This window comes from Lupinus angustifolius, chromosome LG02, assembly GCF_001865875.1.
Source record: "Lupinus angustifolius cultivar Tanjil chromosome LG02, LupAngTanjil_v1.0, whole genome shotgun sequence".
Lineage (NCBI taxonomy): Eukaryota > Viridiplantae > Streptophyta > Magnoliopsida > Fabales > Fabaceae > Lupinus > Lupinus angustifolius.
In genome coordinates, this window is record NC_032010.1 from 18,305,869 (window position 1) to 18,327,847 (window position 21,979).

The 21,979-nt window shown below is 30.4% G+C and overlaps 1 pseudogene; it reads right to left on the reverse strand.

Moving 5' to 3' along the window:
* Window positions 865–17,831, reverse strand: LOC109327720 (annotated as a pseudogene).

The window sequence follows — 21,979 nt, forward strand, 5'->3', positions numbered from 1 at the left end:
ACTCAAAGACACTAATGGATTACTCTAATCAGTTTTATGTTGGATAACTGTTTTCTCACACATGTAACCTGTTACTTAGATGTAGTAACTCTTTACACACTATTTTTGGAAATTGTTTTGAGTATATTGAAGTGTTTCAATTTTCTTTTAAAAATAGTTTGAGCATTACTACTATTGTATATTCAAGAGTATATGATAGAAGTAGCTATTTAGACTTAGACTAATTTGTCTTGAAGCTTTGTTTTCTTTGTCTTCATTTTCTTCTTTTTGGTGATGTTGGTGTCTTCATCAAAACCGTGTCAAGATTAGGAGCAAAGATCTTCTTCACAATCTCCCCCCTTTTGATGATGACAAACCATTATCTTCTTTAACAATGTAGTTTTCTGAGAGCAGCATACTTTGAGATATGTTAAGATGACTTTAGTATGTTCCCCCTATTTTGTATGCTCCCCCTTTCATTTGCAATTATGTGCCTGCAATATTTTAAACAGAAAATACACTCTCCCAACTTTTCTCCCCATTTTGACTTCATCAACCAGTAGAAAAGCCAAGAGTTTTCAGCATAATATATATATACATCATACATATTCATAAGATATAAAATAAATATCGCAATGCATATCATAAAACATAGAGGTTCAACAAAAACAACATAAAGCAAACTTTGTCCGAAAATATGAAATGATTACAACTAGAAAAAGAGTAAATTGTTCAGAAAAATGCATCAAAACAAACATAAATCCTATACACAATCTAAGACTCAGGTTCAGAGTTGTCTTCATCAACGTCCATGCTACTCAACTTAGAAGAGAGACGATGAATTTGAAACTGGATTTTTTGATTCTGAGTATCAGAGGCATCCATCTAGTTAGTGATGTAGCCTCGAAGAGAAAGCAACTCGTTCATAATCATCTGATTTGAAGGCATGACAGTAGATGGAGAAGATTGAGCATGAAACTCAGAAGGTTGAGGTTCATGAGGGATAGGATTTGTAGGTTCTAGTTGATCAGCATGTGCATTGGGTCTATCAGATCGATGCTTATAGGTGCAGCGGTCAATATGATCTATGGAGAAACCAATTTTATGGACAACTTCCACATCAATCTTGCTTTCGTGAAGATTTAGAGCAACCTTGGTTTCACCATTTGTAGAAACACCAAAATGTTCAAGAATATTGTTTATGAAAATTGCATAGGGCAATGGGCTTTGAGTTCCTCGATCATTCCACATTTGTCTCATTATCATCCGAGTCCAATTGATTTTGATGTTAAACTTCATAGCGTATATCAATTGGAGTTCTTTGTCACTAATTTGAGAATTGTTTGAAAATTTCGGTAAAATGACATAGCTCATAAAATAATGAAGCAAACAATCTTCAAGTTTGAGATGTCCAACAAATAGTATATCTCTATTTTTAACAGTCATACCAAAGCCATGTTGCTTACGCATTTCTATTTTCTCTTTACAAATTCTACACTGAGAGTGGTAGAAATCCTTTCAATCATAATTATCCCATTCACATAGAAGGTCGAAACCTATTATGCTACATTGATAGGGTATGTTACAGAACAATGAACTAAAAGTTTTCAAATCCAAAACAATGTCTTTTCCTTTCACATAGGAAGTAAAATAATTTTTCCGAAAGTTCATGTTGCAGTAAAATAATCGAACACGTTTAGGATAAATAACGTTTGTTTCACAACAAAAGTCAAAAATATTTTGTTGCCGTAAAAGATAAGGAAAAAGAAAGTTTTCAAATTCAAAATTCCCTACATTACCGTATTTCAGAGTAAAAATAACTCGACTATGAAAGTTCTCCTCAAAGACTTTACATTGGTCATCATTAGCAAGAAGTCTTGTCAAATCCAGAGGGTTAGACTCCAAAGATGAAGTTTCTTGGTTCCTTTGAGTCACATTTGTGTGTTGCTTCTTTGATCTAGAAGAGGAAGCCATTGATTGAGGTTTTTGAGTTTTTAGGTTTTGAGGGTTTTGGAAATTTGGGGTTTTTTTTATTTAAGCCACTAAACACGAAAATGATGGTGAACAAGTGTTTAAGGATGATAATGTGATATGAATAGACACAAAAATCACCCAAAACAGATCAAAAACGAAGGTGTGAGAGCTTGAGAGGGTTGAGCATGAGAGAACACGAGTTGAGGAAGAGGATGAGTTTGAAAATTTTGAAAAATGCAGAAAAAATACATATATAACTGCACAGAGTAATCGGTTACTCACTTTGAGTAATCGGTTACTAAAATTAAAAAATTTAATATTTTCAAACATCAGCTTTGAGTAATCGATTACACGGAGTAGTCGGTTACTGAAACACGATGTTCAACCCTATAATCGATTACTCTCTAGTGTAATCGATTACTGACCCTTGAAAAACTTATTTTTAGGCAAAATTATGCTATAAAAATGATTTTGAACCCAAAATTTCAAATTTTAAAACTTAAATAAACACTTTTAAGTACAAGTAGGCATGAGATAAACATAATGAAACACACATTTATTCATATAATCATGTTAAGATAGATAAGTTTCATCAAGAATGCCTAATTCTCGTTTAATTTTATAAAAAGATTCTTTAGCCAAGAATTTAGTGAAAATATCTGCTAGTTGGTTATGAGTATCAATGAATTCTACAATCACATCTTTCTTTTGGACATGGTCCCTAAGGAAGTGATGTCTTATATCTATGTGTTTGATTCTAGAATGCATAACTGGATTCTTTGTGAGGTTCACAGCGCTAGTATTGTCACATTTTAGAGGAGTGCAACCTAAGTCTAAGCCATGATCTTATAATTGTTGTTTAAGCCATAACACTTGGGCACAACAACTACCTGCTGTGATATATTCAGCTTCAGCAATGCTTAGGACAACAGATGCTTGTTTCTTGTAAGACCAAGAGACTAAAGCATTTCCTAAAATATGACAAGTACCACTTGTACTTTTCCTCTCAGTTTTGCATCCAGCAAAATCTGAATCCTAATAACCAACTAAATCACATATACTTCCTTTTGGACACCACAGCCCAACGTCAGTTGTGCCTTTAAGGTATTTCATGATTCTCTTAACAACAACTAAATGTGATTCTTTTGGTTTAGATTGATAGCAAGAACACAAACATACACAAAACATGATATTAGGTCTACTGACAGTTAAATAGACAAGAGATCCAATCATACCTTGATACTTTGATATTTCAATGCATTTTCCAGCTTCGTCTGTATCAATGTATGCACTAGATCCCATATGAGTAGTTATTGGCTTGCATTCATCCATATCGAATATTTTTAGCAAATCTCTCCAATACTTGGATTGACTTACAATAATGTCATTATCAAATTGTTTGATTTGTAATCCAAGGAAGTAATTCAACTTCTCCATCATGGAAATTTCAAACTCTCATTGCATCATTTTGCCAAAATCACTACACCAAACTTCATTAGTAGAACCAAAAATAATATCATCTACATCAATTTGGACAAGAAGAGTATGACGATTTATTTTCTTTATAAAATGTGTAGTGTCGACCTTCCCTTTGCTGAATCCTTTTTCAAGTAAAAAATTGGTTAGACGATCATACCATGCTCGTGGAGCTTGCTTCAAGCCATAGAGAGCTTTCTTTAATTTGTAAACATGAGAAGGATGTTTGTAATCTTCAAAACCAGGAGGTTGTTCTACAAACACTTCTTCTTGAATATATCCATTTAGAAAATCACTCTTTACGTCCATTTAAAGAACATGCATATATCAAAAGATACATGAACATATTATTCCATGGCTAGAGTTCTTTTATTAAAAACTCTATAAGCTGTACTCGTAAGAGAATAGCCTAAGTTATCCTTACCATTATTTAAAACAAAGCATTTATAACCAAATACAGTTAAATGAGAAATATTTGGTTTTCTACCTTTAAATAGTTCATAGGGGGTTTTCTTAAGAATTGGTCTTATAAGAACTCGGTTTGAAATATAACATGCAATACTTACTGCATCAGCCCAGAAATATTTTGGGAGGTTAGTTTCCTTCAACGTTGTACGAGCCAGTTCTTCTAAAGACCGATTCTTTCTCTCTACAACACCATTTTGTTGTGGTGTTCTAGGAGTAGAAAAATTGTGATGGATACCAAGATCATCACATTATTCTTCAAATCAAGAGTTTTGAAATTCTCCCACGTGATCACTTCTTATAGCAGCGATTTTTAGTGATTTTTCATTCTGAACTCTTTTAGCATAAATGCCAAAGGCTTTGAATGCCTCATTCTTATGAACTAAGAATAGAGTCCAAGTGTATCTCAAAAAATCATCTACTATAACAAGAGCATAGTAGTTACCACCATAACGTTTTGTCCTTGAGGGGACAAATAAGTCCATGTGTAGTAACTGCAATGGTCTATCGGAAGAAACCATATGCTTAGGTTTAAAAGAAGTTTTTGTTTGTTTACCCATTTGACAAGCACTACATAGTTTATCTTTAACAAACTTCATTTCGGGTAAACCAACAACTAAGTTTTTCTTAATGAGTTTATTCAAATGGTCCATATATATATGAGCAATTCTCCTATGCCAAAGCCATTCATCATGATTATCATTTGCAACTAAACATGTTGTTGGTAAGGAAGAGTCTATGTCAATCATATATATACTATTTATCCTCTTACCAATGAGTTTAGAATTTTGAGAATTCTTACCTTCAATGATGCACTTATCTGGGTAGGATGCCATGTGGAAGCTTTTGTTGCATAATTGACTTATGCTTAGAAGATTGTGCTTGAGCCCTTCAACATATAATACACATTCTTTGGTTGTTGAGGGTGGCTTGCTAATTCTACCAACTCCAAGTATTTTTCCTTTGTTGTTATCACCATATGTGACATAGCCTTTGTCCCTTGGAGTGAGGACATAGAATTTGTTTCCATCGCCCGTCATGTGTTTTGAGCAGCCACTATCCAAGTACCATAAGTTGTAGGTAGCTCTCAAATTTTCCGACAAAAAAAATTAAGTTTTATTAGGTACCCAATATTCTTTGGGTCCTACATAGTTAGTACCTTTCTGAACCCATCTAAAAAGACCTAGGGGTTCACCATATTTTCTAATTTTACAAGTATTCGGTGTATGTCCATGGTTTTTGCAATATGTACACGTGGGTTGATATTCATGTATCATAGATTTATTTTTACTACTTTTAAATGCATGAATACCTTGTTTTTCAATGTTTATCTTAGTTGAGATACTTTGTTTCTTAGAACCATGGCTTTTTGAATAGCCAAGACCTCTTCGGTCTGTTGAGTGTCTTTGATCATTAATGATCTTTTCTAAAGTTTTATTATTCTTGTTTATCTTATTAAGTTCAAGACTTAAAGTTGAAACTTTATTTTCAAGAATAGTGCAGTTTTGACATGAAGAATATAGTTGAGTATTATTTATCTATTCATCATCAGAATGATGAGATGCCATCAAGGAAAGATGTGTTTATTCTTCATTTTCTTTTTCAGAAGCTGAACTGGTATCATTATCTTCCCAAACAATGTAGGCTCTTCACCCAGTCCTCATTTCTTTCTCCCCTTTGAAGGAGATCTTTTTCAAGTTTGGACAGTCCATATTCATATGTTTAGGCTTGCCACATTCGAAGCATGTGAAATTTTGGTTTGAAGTGGAGGAGTCATTATTCTTGGTGAATTTCCTCATTTGTCCAGTTTTGCGACTCTTGTTCCTTTTAAGGAACTTGCTGAACTTCTTTACAAGAAGACTCATATCTTCCATATCTTCTTTCTCAGATTAATCTTCTGATGATTCATATTTGTCTATTTTTGCCTTTAGAGAAATATTCTTCTTTTTCTTTTCTTGCTCTTCATGTTGGTCAAGTTGGTTGAGTTCTAATTCATGTTCCTGCAATTGACCAAACAAAGCAACCAAAGACATTTTCGATAAACTTTTCATTTCAGAAATGGACGTTACCTTGGGTTGCCATATTCTGGTGAGTGATCTTAGAACATTCAAGTTCAAGTCACTGTTTGATAGTACCTTACCAAGAGCAATAAGGTGATTTGTAAGATGAGTAAACCTCTTTTGAAGATCCAGAATTTTCTCTCTATGTTTCATACGAAACATTTCGTATTCCTGGGAAAGAGTGTGGAGTCTTGATCTCTTTACCTCCTCTATTCCTTCATGTGTTGTCTTTAGAGTATCCCACATTTCTTTGGCAGATTTGCAGTTTGATACTCTAAAGAACTCGTCTATGCTAAGTAATGATGTGAGAATGTTCTTTGTTTTGAGATCATATTACACCTTCTTCTTATTTTCATCATTCCATGAAGATTTGGGCTTTACTTCTCTTACGTTGTTGATTATAGTGAATGGTTCATATGGTCCTTCTTCAATTGCATTCCATATGTCCAAGTCTTGGGATTCTATGAAGATCCTCATTTAGATTTTCCAAAAGTCATAACACTCTCCAACAAAGCTTGGAGGGCGGTTGATGTTGGAACCTTCTCCTAGGAATGATCTTGAGGCCATCTTTGATATAGGATCAGATTTGAGAATATCTTATTCAAAAATAGCTTTGGTGCCAATTGTAAGAATGAGATTGCAACTAAGAGGGGGCGGGGGTGAATTTGTTGACTTAAAATTATGACCATTTTTTCTGCAAAATCAAGAGTTAAAGTGCACCGAAAAATATATGCAGAAATTAACCAAATAAATAATCAAAGAAATAAAGGAGAAGAGAATAGACAAGAATTTTTATACGGGTTCACCTTCTTGTCCACCGAAGGCTACGTCCAGTACTCTTGCAGCACAAGAGATTTTTCCACTAAAGATTATGAGTTGCAATTACAATATCTCACCTCGAGATCTCTATGTACCTTACACACTCCCTAATCCTTATTCACTCTTGGAAAAACACCTTTCCAAGTGATTCTAATCCCTTTCTTATCACACCATTATGAAAGAAAATATTATGCAATAATGATGAAGAATGTTCAACAATGACAGAATTGTCTTTACAAGTTTGAAAGTAATGTAACTTGTAATCCAATCAACTCTTTTGTATACTTAGTAATAATGCTCTTTATAAGTTGGTAAACTTGAAACACTTTACTTAAAGCAACTTCATAAAAATTAACTTTGAAAGTTTAAGAACTAGTTGCCAAAAGTGCAGAAAATAATTTCAGAATGTGTGTAAGAGCTTTTAAATTTTTTTATGAGAGTTGTGTGTTTGTATTGTGAGAGTCAATGCCTTTAATTAGACTTTCCAATCACTCATAGTGCCTCTACGAAAAGGTAGGAATAGATTGGAGTGATGATATTTCGTTTGAGATGAAAGCCTTTCATTTTGAAATCTAAAATCTGATACAATATCTCTGAGTAATCGATTACAACCAGTGGGTAATCGATTACCCAATCGTTCTGTCCACTAGGCATTTAATTTCAATTTAGTGTAATCGATTATAGCAAGTGGATAATCGGTTACACAACTTCATAAAAACTGGTAATCTGTTACTCAAAGACACTAATGGATTACTCTAATCAGTTTTAAGTTGGATAATTGTTTTCTCACACATGTAACCTATTACTTAGATGTAGTAACTCGTTACACACTATTTTTGAAATTTTTTTTTAGTATATTGAAGTGTTTCAATTTTCTTTTAAAAATAGTTTGAGCATTACTACTATTGTATATTCAAGAGTATAGGATAGAAGTAGCTATTTAGACTTAGACTAATTTGTCTTGAAGCTTTGTCTTCTTTGTCTTCATAAGTATTCTTCATTTTCTTATTTTTGGTGATGTTGGTGTCTTCTCAAAACCGTGCCAAGGTCAGGAGCAAAGATCTTCTTCACAGACTCGTTAATCGATTTACAATATGAATAAATAATTGATTAATGATAGGGATAATCGATTAACGTGACTGTTTGTTAGTTAGTAGTTAAGCTTCCTTGTTTGGCAAGTTAGTTGAGTTCATGGGAAGCTATAAATAACACTTATATATTTTGAATTAAGTGGTTGTATTTTTTATACTCAATATACTATTTCAATACAACTTGAATACATTCACTTTTCCATATACTTTCCTCACAAAACTTCTCTATCGTTTTTTTTTTGTTTCCCACAGGTATCCTCGCACTGGAGGCAATCTTGTCCGAGCCGGGAACATCCACAAGTATTTGGGGCTAACTCTCCTAATGAACATTTTTTCCATCCATAAGACTCGAACCCGAGTTCTTGCTTAAGGGGAATCAAGCATGTACCACTTGAACCAACGTCCGTTGGTAAACTTCTCTATCTTTAGCTCCAATATAATCCATTTTCCTAAATTATTAGTTTCTATTTTTAAGACTTTTTTTTACCAGTAATCTTGGTTCCTTCCTAACACTACTACCTAGTGCTCATACAACCAATTTTGTTTGCTTTCACAAGTATGAATAAAAACCACTTGTGTAATTTTAAATAAAAGTTTTATATCATCACAATATTATATAAGTAGACAAGTGAAAGGAGGCCAGTTTTAAAAAAGATCACATCATAATATAATTAACATTAATATTTTAGGTATGCTATTAATATTATTCATTTTACTATTGTTTGAAATATAAAATAAGCATAAGTGTATCTTAGATATACTTCATATATGGTGGTAATGAATAAAGATCAAATGAGAGATAAGTACTTGATTTACTATATTATTTTTCCTTTATTTTTTGTAATATTTGTCTTTCCATTAATAGAGAGGATTCTTACTCAATGGGAATGTGATTCTTCAATATTATAGTGCCCACATTGAGTTAGTGTGAATAAGACAAGTTGGGTGTATGAGTAGTAATTGCATGTTGATGCATGTGGAACACATGTCTACTTAAGTAGTAATTGCATGTTAAAGCATACCTTTCACATGAATATTCAACATATCATTGCATAGATTAATGTAATAATGCATGAAAAACTTATTTCTAAATGGATCAAAAAAATTAACCATTAAGGACAAATATTAACTTCATTAAAAAAAATGGAAGATAAAAAACTTGATTACATATTTTCTCCCTTCAATATATAAAACACAACCTTTAACACATGATTGTTTAGCAACAAAAACTTGCCCACAAACTTTGCTTTATGAACTAGTCTTGACTTATCATCCTACTCCTCTTCAACTAAAGGTGCATATTGTTGTCCATTTGGAGGTCCTATGTTATTCTTATGAAATACTTTACATAAAACAAATGCATTTGACTTTCTAGTGACTTTGTTCATCCCTAATTGGACTGTATGGTTTTCCATTACCCTTTGTTTTCTAGCTATTTTCATCCTACAACCATTCCCATATTTCTTGTCCAATGCATTGAAAAAATACCATTTTTGGTATCTTGTTTTTAACCTTGACTTGTCTAAACAACCATTCAAGCAGAGTTAATATAAAAATAAACTAAAATAAAACAGATGACAAGGAACCATCAAAAACTCAAAAAATTGTAAAACCCACTTCATGAAAACCTATTTCCAAAAAACACCAACAAAGGTAAAAAAAACAAACAAAACCTAGTAAAAACATCAAAATTTTCAATCTTTGACATCATACAACATCAAAAACATTATAAATTTGTACCTATGAGGTCACAAGGTTCACTATGGTAAATATCAACCTCCGATGTTGCATCAAATCGGAAGCTTTTTCTACCAACCTTGCCCTTAAGATAATAAATAACAAACTCTTCATTAGTAGGATGAAACCTGAAGCCGAGAGCAAGAAAAGTAGGAGAAGGTGCTGATAAAGCAACACCTATGACTACAAGGGTTGTTAACCCTGATGTTGATGAAAGTGGCAACAGAGTGATGACGATAGATGGGGTTGGTAGGGTGGTAAGAGAAGGGTTTCACGACCCATGATGAAGGGTGAAAGGGAGAATGAGTGATGTTAAATTAAGACTTCAGTGATGAACTTTGTTAAGCAAAACGGAAAAGATGGGTCCTTGATTGAGGATCAAACAATCAGTAGCGGATTTTGATGCAAAGTTTGGGAGAGACAACAATATTTAATTAAAGTTTATAGTTAATATTAATTTACTAATAGAAAATATAAAGAAATATATAATTGTTTTAAAGTTTCAAAATAACATATTAAATTGAAATTAATAATGATTAATTATTAAAGACATTAAAGAAATATGCATTCATTTAAAATAATATATCCATTCCTATAAAGACTCGAACTCATCAATGATTAAATTATGAGTAAAATATTAAGCTATTTTATTTTTAATATAAATTATCATGTTGCCTTCAAGAAATTCATCCCATATTTTATTACATAATTTTATTTGGTTGTCTTTGATTACTGAAAATGATCTTTATGTAGTAGTTAAACCATAATAGTTAAGATAAGACAAATAACTCAATCAAATAAATAATATGCATTCACTTTTACCGTATTGTCAAAGTTACACTTAATTCAGAGATGATTAAGAGTTTTCACACATGAATGACTAACGACATCAACAATAAAATGTTAACATTGACATCTCAAGTTAATCCCTTACCCAGTGAAATTCATAGGGTATATTTTTGCACAAAAATATATATGTTATCAATATTAAATGATTTATAAAAATTTATGGCATCTTACGACTTTTGTTGCAATGTTTGACAAAGACAATATGTGATCCTTATAATATAATTTATAAGTTTAAAACCATTATAAACATAGTATTATAAATAATATCAACATCTACACAAATAAAAGAATTTAATCAATTATTTATGATTTTTAGAATGACCACACAAATAGCATAAAGTAGACAAAAATATATTAGAAAAAATGTAAAAAAAATTGAACTAAATCTGGGGGGGAAAATCCGAGGGGTAGTTGAAAAATATATAAATATTTTATTCTAACGATCAAAATAAGTCGAGTTGAACTTGAATAAGCTCAACTCAACTCATGAAAAATTAACTTGAGTCGAATTGGGTACAAACTATTTTTTAGTTTAAGATGGACTCAATTAAAGTTCACAAAAAAAGGGTTAACAGTCTTAAATGTATGTTTCTATACATACATACATATATATATATATATATATATATATTAAAAAGAGAAAATGAGATTTTTAAATTAATTTATATGGAAATTATTTTTAACTTACATTATAATTTGTAAGAAGTATATTTATATAATAATTATAAAATATCATTTAAAATATGTATATATTATATATTTATGCTTATATCATGTATATATTTAAAGATTCTTTACATACTTATATATTAAGAAAAAATATGTATGCATTGTTAGTGTATGAGTTTTATATTCTATCATTGTATTATTTATTATTGATATTTAACTATTGTTGACTTTTCAGAAAAAATTATTTAAATGAATGGTGGATGATGGAATACATGTGTATAAATATTTACATTCTCAGTGTATAGATTTTATATTACTATACATATACATAATTGAGCTAGCTCATAAACCTAACGTATTGAACTGTAATTGATTCAAGTTCAACTCGCTTTTTTTTTACGAATGGAATTTTTAGTTTAAGTTCACCTCATTTGATTCATGAACCAAATTTATCAAGTTGAATAATGAGTCGAATTTGAAAGAAATATGAAAAACATATTAGTATCAAAAGGAAAGAAATTTTGCATTAGCATATAACAAAATTAATTGAAATCTAATTATTATTACAATATTTATTAAAATAATGGAATATATTGAGTGTTTGACTGAATGTCCTACCCGAGGTTGAGTGATTGTGATGCTATTTCAGTGGGATGACATATTCTATCAAAAAATGTCATGTTATATGTCATCATTTATGATTGTTAAGAAATACATCATTATTGAATTTTTTAATTTAAATATATATTTTCAATCATTCACAAATGTGTGACACATGAAGAGATACACTTTTTGGGATAGAAGAATTGATTTGTTCTTAGTAACAAATTGATTGTGTTGTCCTTCATGTATGATAGGAGTGTTGAAAAGGGTATAACACATTTGGCCTAGTGGATGCTCATTATTTAATATAGATAAAAGTTTGTAGTTTTTTATATATTTAGAATTAGCAAGTTACTGGTATATTAGTACGGGGCGATACACATATTATATGTGCATTTACATAGTTTAGAACACATATTTTACTTATATATTCGTATGATTAAAAATACATGTGTTACCCGTGTATTCATATTCTTTAGAACACATATGATTTTTTAATTCGCGTAGTTAAAAACATACATGTTTAAGATCTTATGTGTTACTTGTGCATTTGTCTATTCAAACACATAAGGAAAATAAATGACAATTTTGAATTTGAATTTTCTAATGAAAATAGAAAACCTAAACATGATACTATGTGATTTTTTAAAATAAATATTTTTAAAGTTGTAGAAAATGAAATGAATTTATTAAAAAAAAGTTACAAAAAACTTCAATTTCGAATTTGAATTTTTCCAATATAATATGAAAAATTAAAATCCAAAGAATTTGAACCGTGATATTAAAATTCAGTGGAAAAAGTATCACAAAGTTTTGATGAGGTGAAAATGTATAATTTTTTCAATTTAAATTAAATAACTACATAAGGGAAGGTGAATGGTTTATATTAAGGTTTTGTTACCAAAAGTGGGATTATAATATTTGATAATAAAAGTATTAATTGGTCGAATAGTTAGTTAGATGATGATATATTATTAACTATTTATCATTAATAAAAATATGAAATAATATTTATATCATCTCCCATAATTAAAACTTTAAAATGGAAATAATATGCTAATTAATACACGATATAATTTTTCTTCAAAGTTTTAGTTATTTATCATTAATAAGAATATGGAATAGTATTCATTATCTCTCCCATAATTATGTTAATTAAAACATTAAAAGATTTGAGTGTTGCTGAAATTATTTTTTCATCATTGTTAACAACATAACACATTACATACTCTATATATTTTATTATTTTATTATTATATGAAAATATACATTATACAAAAGTGATTATATAATGGGGTATGTACATAATAGTATCATAGAATCCTTTTAGGAGGGAAACAAATTAAGGGGGAAGTGATATGCGACAAGTGTTGATGTGGAAAGAGTTTAAAATGGAATATTTTTATGAGAAGTGGATAGAGTGCAGGTCGATGCATTGTAAGTGTGTTGAGTTGTTTAGGAGAGAAAAATTGCACTAAGATCTTACACATGTCTAATGATGACATCATTAGGAGCGTTTTAATTACATGATAAAGTAAATAGATTTAGTGTAGCGTGTAGTCATTATCGATAAAAGCTCAATATCATATTTTTTGTTTTAAAATTATTAAGAAATTCAATAATAAATTTAATATTATTATAATAAGGAAATTGAATATATAACGTGGAAATATACACATGAAGGAGGTGAAAACATTTTGGAGGAAATAATGAATGACAAGTAGACATGTGACATTGGATAATGTGGGAGAACCTTTTTTTTATTATATCTATCTATACAATATATAAAGGGAAAACATGATGTAATTTCCACCATGGTATAATTTTCACTTTCTGTTTTGCCATTAACATTATTTAATTTTTACAAAAAAACCATCTAACCCTAAATAACCACCACTAACACATTAATTAACTACATCTCTCACCTTAAAGTGAATAATATCATAAATACAAAAATTAATATAAAGTACTCATAACACAATAAATACATTTTAATTCTAAAAAATGGAATATATAAAAATTAAATACGTAATACCATATAATATTGACCAACTGGCACGAAGTGCATGTACACACTAGTAGTTATAATATATAAGGTTAAAATTAAAGGGAAAGAATATTTGACAACCTATCTAAATTATATGTTCAAATTATTTTTACGAACAAAAGCAAAAATTGAAAGTTTCTCCAACATGGGTTGTTAATTCTAAAATGAACTTATTTTTTTATTGAAATGTCAAACTCATTTTACTCTTAATTACAAAGTTGTCTCCTTTTTAATTTACTCTTCCATCAAACTTCAACTTAAAACTATGTATCATGTTCTTTTTAAATATTGATATTGGTTTTTATATTATTATGTTTAGCTTTTGTCATGATGCAATAAAAATTAAAAAATATTATGATGATATAAAAATGTATATTTAAAAAATATTTTGTATTTTAGTAAATTATATGTGATAATAAATATTAAAAAACACGTAAAAATAACCACAACAATTACAACATAAAAAAACATAGTCATATCATTCTTTGTAATTTATTATATACAAAAGTAATATTCATATCATATATAAACAAAAGAGATAATTTATATTGAATTCTCACTTAAAGTACTCAAACATAAACCGATTATAATTTTAACATTTTATAATCACACAATTTATAATTTCATATTTTATAAAATAAAACTAAAACCAAAGTCATACCAAAAGAACACTAGTAATAATCTGCTTTAGTGTTATTTGCAACTAAGATCTTACGAGGTTGAATCAAATAAACTTTGGGCACTTCATTTTCACCATCCTCTCTCAAAACTTAATATCACGAAGTGAGGTTATCGTTTCGAGCTAGAGAAATCATATGTCTCTAAGGATGTCCAAGAGAACTAGACACCCTTTGAGGAAGGTGATCTCTATCACGTTTCTAGAACACATATTAATCTTGTCTCACGATATGTATATGTTAATGAAGAATGGTAGCACTATGCCAGAGTTGATGTTTAACCGTGCGCATTTTAAATATATAACAATTTTTTTTAGCGCTTTCTATGTGAGTGCAGTAGTAGATAGTCACGATTAATAGTGCTTTTATGGGGATACAATATTGCCACCTCCAACGAGCGTTGTTATATATTTCATACATATAACAGTGCATGATAAAATGTGCACCATTGTTGTCATCAACTCGAAAGCCATTGTTGTTATCAACTCACATACAACAAAAAACTGGCACCCGAAACATTGTATAATCCAATTGACATATCTGTTCAATGACCCTAAAGTATGACATATTTGAATATATTGGGTTTCTATCTTTTGCACTTGACATGTAAAGTTCGAGCAACAAGAGTCACCCCGTTATTTTGCATTTTACTTTGATCATCTTATTTCTTTGTATAAAACGTGAACCCATTAATTAGGCAACCATGGTAGGATAAGACATGAATGCTTGGGCCATCTACTAACCATTTCAATCTTTCAGAATCAAATGTGCATTTATATTGAACTCCTCAAAAATGTGATTTTTTAGTCACTTTATGAAACACTGATTATGCTATTTGGAAATCCAATTTTCATTCTTACTTGGGTTAGACTTCATATGCATCTCCTTGTGTCTTTCAACATATGGCTCAACCTCGTCGGAATTATGTAAAACATATAAGTGCGATTGCTCCAATTCGGTTCTTATTATAGTCAATATTTGATTCTCGGTAATCTCTTCGCCAAATGTTCTTTTTGCATATCGTGGCTTTGGAATGCCTATGAAATCGCCATCGGTAAAGTATCCAGCACACAAATCAAGAGTTTCTTCAACAATATATCACTCAACAATACAACTCTCTGGTCTTGATCGGTTCTTCAGATACCCTTTTAATGTCTTCATATAACTCTCAAAAAGGTTACGTCCATCTCATATAGGAAGGGTCAAATAGTTGTGTCTCTCGAACAAGATGAATACTTAGATGAACCGTTATGTCAAAAAAAGAATGTGGGGAATACATTTCAAGCTCACACAAAGTCAAAGTATTTTATCTTCGCAGTGCAAGTAATTTCTCAAGGTCAATCACTTTTCTACAAACTGCATTGAAGAAGAAGCATAACTTAGTTATGGTTCCTCGAACCTTTTTAGGTACAATAGATCGTACTCAAATAAGCAAGAAATGCTCCATAAGTACATGACAATCGTGAGAATTGAGACCTTTTAAATTGAGGTCTTTCATTGATACGAGATTCTGAATGTTGGAAGAGTACCCTTCTAGAACTTTAACACCATGAAATTTTTTATAAAATTCAATTTTCTCCTTCCTCGACAAAGTATAAGCTACTGGAAGAAAATATGTACGTTTTCCCTTCATTATCGGTCCCAATTTATTTCTTATTCACATACTAACCAAGTTCAATCTTGCATTCAAGTCATCTTTGGTCTTACCAGGGATATTGAGTAAGGTACCAAGGAGACTTTCAAATATTTTTTTTTGAATAGCCATATAATATCGAGGAAATATCTTACATATAATGAACTCTAATATGGCAATTAAAAGAAGATTGACATTTTCTTCCACCCATTTGTGACAATTTCTTTTGCAAAAGATTTACCAAAGTTATTATTCAAATCATTTACCTTTTGAAATTATTGGTCAATCGTTAATGGCAAAGGAGCACGACATTCTTCATTGTTCCCATCAAATGCTTTTCTCCATCGTCAGTAGTTATGATCTGAATGCAAAAAACTACGATGGTCAATGAAGACATTCTTCTTATAGTGTTCCAACCTCGTTGAATGAGTGTTGTCTTCACATACAGGACATGCAAAATGTCTCTTTGTGTTATATCCTGACAGATTATCATAGGCAGAGAAATCGTTGATTGTGCCGAACAACAAAACCCTCAAGCCCATCAAATGCTTTTCTCCATCGTCAGTAGTGATGATCTGAATGCAAAAAACTATGATGGTCAAGGAAGACATTCTTCTTATAGTGTTCCAACCTCGTTGAATGAGTGTTGTCTTCACATACAGGACATGCAAAATGTCTCTTTGTGTTATATCCTGACAGATTATCATGTATATTAATTCAAGTCTCCCACATTTGCTTCAAGTCTTCAATTAATTAAGTCAAGTATATGTCTATGTCATTTTCTGGTTGTTTAAGTCTAGAAATTAACATAGATAACATCACATATTTGCGTTTCATGCATAGAAAAATATTTTGATTAGTTAAAAAATGTACACTTTACAAAGTGACCACTATTATGAAGACTTTTCATCTATGAGTTACTAAGGTGTTTGTGTACTTATCTACATGCGAGCAACATGCCAGTCCAAAGAAAGGGGGTTATGTGACATGAATTAATATACATAAGTAGTATTGAGTTGCGATGCTCATAATGTGTCCATTGTGTGTACTTAGTGGGTCGAAAGGGATGCTATGTATTTTGTTGGATTTGACTATCAATCTCAATTAATGCGATAGATTGATCACCTGTGAGTTGAATCTCTATCTAGGCACTAGACTCGATGTCATATGATTTGTTATTGTTATTCATTAGATATTTTTTGTATAACCAAAGGTATCCTCTCACCCTATGGGCGTAGAACTAATCTCTTTCGGGGTGTGTGATTGTCTCTCCCAATAAACGTTGCTCTCAGAAATCGAACATTTAACTTTTTGGTCTTTCTGGAGATCCAATAAAGCTTTGTATAACTAGACCAACACCGTGTTGGTATTCGTTTGATATTTAATTACTATACATTTGGTTCTTGATAAGACATTAATGTTAGCTCATTATCCCCCACAATTAATTGCATGTCAATGCTAAGGGACAAAATTATAATATCTTAAAGGAAATTATCGTTAACTGCGAAAATTACCTGAGATCACGGGGTTAATTGAGCCCTGTTTTACTCCAAAAATTTACATTAGTGTCATTCATATTATGCATTTAGTTAAGTAGTTGTACAATGCCTATTAAACCACTTTTACGTCATTCTAGATACAAAAAGGAAAAGAGCAGGATTCTAACAACTGGAGCATGCTTTCAGCATAATGCTTGTTCTCATCGCAAGGAGATGAAGTGAGAATTTCGCCACCAGGATATCCCAAGCTCATTGCAATTACCCGAAAATCAAATAATTCCGAACAAAATATCATTACATATATACAAGCTGCAATGAATATAAATATGGAAATAGAAGGTAGACATCGGTATCAAATTAGGATTGCAAACAACGAACAACCTTCTACAAATTGCTCAGAAGAAAAGAAGAATGATCTCCATACATTGAAGGCATTGGTTGTCATGTGAATGAGGAGCTAAATTATTTATCATAAGAATTAGATGTAACTATTTTAACTCAATGTATCCAACATAACTATATTTAATTTAAATGCACTATATTCCATTTTTTCATATCTATTTTATTTAATGTTTGTTAGGAAGGTTCATATTGATTATGATTTAAATTGGTAGCAGTGCCATAACTGGTTGAAACGGATAGATCCTTGAATACATCAATCATTGACCGGTAATATCAAAAGGTACCATTTGAACTGACCTCGTTCCTTTTTAGTTATAGATAGTTTTGCACTACTCTGACCCAATAAATGTTTTCTCTTCTGCCAAAGATAATCTTACGTTATAAGATTACGTAATAAAAATATACAAATACAAAATTAATTCATTCATATACATAAATAATGTGAAGAATCACATCAAGAAGAGTGGGATCCACTTACTCCATATTTAATTATCAATTTTAGGGAAATAAATCTAATAGTTTTATAAGGATATTGAATTATATTATTTTCACATAATTAAATAAGAATACAAATAGATACTATGGTCCATGTTCTTGATCTTTCTTTAGTATGTCTTAAGATTATTGATATGATAGATCTTTCTTAAACAAATGTTAAAGTTTCTCATGGAACTACATATTTACACTCCCACGAGGAGAATGAAAATTTGTTTAAATCAAAATTTGTTTTGTGATTTGACATATTAGGGAGTATAACACTTGAGTAGTTACTTCGAAATCATAAATTCTGGCAACCTTTTTAAATGCCAATGATTGATTATGCTTAATAAGAAATCCATTCTTTACTTTTGGCATAAATTTGTTTTTCACATAATTTTTTCACCTAACCCCTTTGTCTTAATTCCAGGTTTACATGTTTTTTTGCGCTTACGAAACTAATCAATCATGATCATAATTTATTTCAAGAATACTTCTATTTAATTTGCATATTAAACAGATTATCTTAATTTCACAAACTTTCCTTATGTTAAAAGATAAATACTAAGGTGTTGATTTAGTGGTTTAAGATCTCACTAGATCTCAGGATGATCAAAATGTCAATGATTATTCAATTCCTAGAAGCGACACTTGTTGGAATGAGCACCTAAAAGGGGTACACATCTGATGTTCCATTTCTTTATATCATTCCATGTGTCAGGAGATATGATTGACCAAAAAAATATTTAATAATTGCAACTTTAACTTAAATAATTTTTTCCAATCAATCAGAGTTAATGGTACATGAAGTGGTACAAAAAGTGGGACATCAGATGTGCTCCCACCCAAAAGGGTGAAGTGATACCCTTTGTTAGGGGTGAGCATGAGACGGGTTGGGACGGGTTAAGTATGTCCCTCACCCATCCCTAAATATTGGTCGGGTCAATTTTTTAACTCGAACTCGTCCCCAATTAGGATGGGATGCGTGAGGGACGGGTCCAAAATAAGACGAGTCAAGATATGGACGGGTCCAGATTGGAAAATGACAAAATGACAAACGTAAAAATAATGGAAAAGGACTAGGGTCTATTATGGATGAGATGGTGGCTTGAAAATAATGGAAAAAATATGAAGAAGACGGGTCGAAGGCGGCATTGGAAATCAGAGGCAATAACATAAGTATAAGCAACTTCAAAGAGGAAAAACAAACAATGGAGAAAAAAATAACTAACTCTTAAGCGCTGCAGTGTCCTTCACTCTCGTCGTAGTAGTCCTTCACTATCTAGGAGAATTAAACAATGAAAAAATTTGTAAGAAATGAGGACCATATGATAGTGGTGTGGATATGTTGTGGGGACTTGTAGGTATTTGAGTTATGTGGCTGAACATAATGAATATTGATAGATACTTATTATTGTTCTTGATATATAACTATAAGGATAGACCAGTGACCCAGACATAGATATGAACCCGTCTTTTTTACGACGGGTCTGTCCCTTTAAATCATGTTTGTCCTTTTATATTTATTTGGAAGGGTCAGACCCATCCCTAAGTCATCGAGTTGAGACGAGTTTACGGGTCGGACCGGGTCTTGCTCACCCATACCTTGGTAGTACTAAAAAAAGATAAATACAATTAAAATTTCTTATTAAGTGATCCCAACAAATAAATTAATAAAAATATATTTTAGAGACAAATTCATTTTTTGATAAAAAGGAAAAAATTAAAACTGCTATTATCATTAAAAACAATAATACATGAAAATATTGACAATAAATATATAATTTTTAATTAATAATACATTACACTTTAGAAAACAATTACTATAGATATAGTAAATACTATTGTAAAACAATTTATGAAATCATGGAAATTATTTTCTTTTAAATATATTTTGAGAATAATTTACTAGGAAATAATGTTTTTGAAAAATAATTCTGTAAAAGATAAATAAATAAAAATATTTGAAAAAGGATATTTCTTCTAAAACATTATTATATGGTTAATGAATTAAGCATTTTTGGAAATGCATTTACTTACTTCACAAGAAATCCTAAAATGGTTATGAGCTATATATATATTCATGATATGTGCTGGTTCTTGCTGGAATTGAGAGTATACAGTAACTTACTAGTTTTATGTTCGTTTGAATCTTAATGCTGTGTAATTCTGATTAAGCTCAATAACAATACTCCATTTGGTTGAATGATTTTACTTCAACACTTCAATTCATTTTCAAATTAAATTCCAAGCATGTACTTCATCATTCGATTTATCGTTGCTACTTGAAGCTCACATTGCGTTAATCATTATAACATATTAAAGATCTCTAGTAAAACATTTACACTAACTAATGATATTAATATCGTCCATGTTACCAGACAAACCAATTAGGATACTTATATATGGTACGGTAGTAGTAAAACTATATATATATATATTAATATTCAAAATTTAATAAATAATGTGATTAATATTTTTATTTATAGAATTTGTTAAATCAAGATGTGTAGCTTAATGGTGGACCATGTTTTATAAATATAAACAAATGTAATTATTGTGTGTCGTATGATTTATAACAATATTTTGATAAAATTCAGACACTTATGTACAAAAAATTATGTTAAATAAAAACTGATTGGTATGACTGATATAATTTAAATGAAAACTTTTGTTGTAATCAGTTTTAACCAGTTTTAGTTAGTTTTAATGGTATAATTGCATGATTGATATAATTGATTTATCATGTTATAGGAACTAGATGAACCAATACAATTTTTATAACAGTGATAGTAACATTGGAATTTGCATTTACATGAATAGCTTTAAATATTGTTATAGCAAAAAAAAAATTGTAACGTTGCAATTTGCATTAATAGGAATAACTTAATTATGGTATAAGAAATATAGGTACTTGTAAAATATAAGAAACAGTGATATATAAATTGGATCAATCCCTAGAAAGTTGTTTGATTTAATAAAATGTACTGAATTTGAGTTTTTAGAATATAATTGTGTTAAATATTTAATAAAGAGGATTTTATATTCATAATGATAACATCCAACTCAAAAGTATCACTTCCATATTTTCGTTAAAAAATAATGCAAGTTTTAAGAAGCTCGTTAAAGATGGATGAAGATATATTATCATAACTAGTAAGTTACCCGTGAATTTGCACGGGGCAATAATTTTTTGGCACATGGTTAAGAACAAATATGTTATCCGTGTATTCGTATGTTTAATAACACATATGTTATTATTGTATTCGTTTGGTTAATAACACATATTACCCGTGCATTCTAATGGTTAATAACACACATGTTACCCGTGCATTTTAATAGTTAAGAACACACATGTTATTCGTGATTCATTCATATGGTTAAGAAAAAATATGTTACTTGTGCATTCATGAATTTCATAATTATTGTTACTCAATGAGAACAATTCTTATATAAAAATTGTGAGAATAGTAAATCTGGCCTTATAACCAATCATGTATGGTTCATAGCTCCACACACACA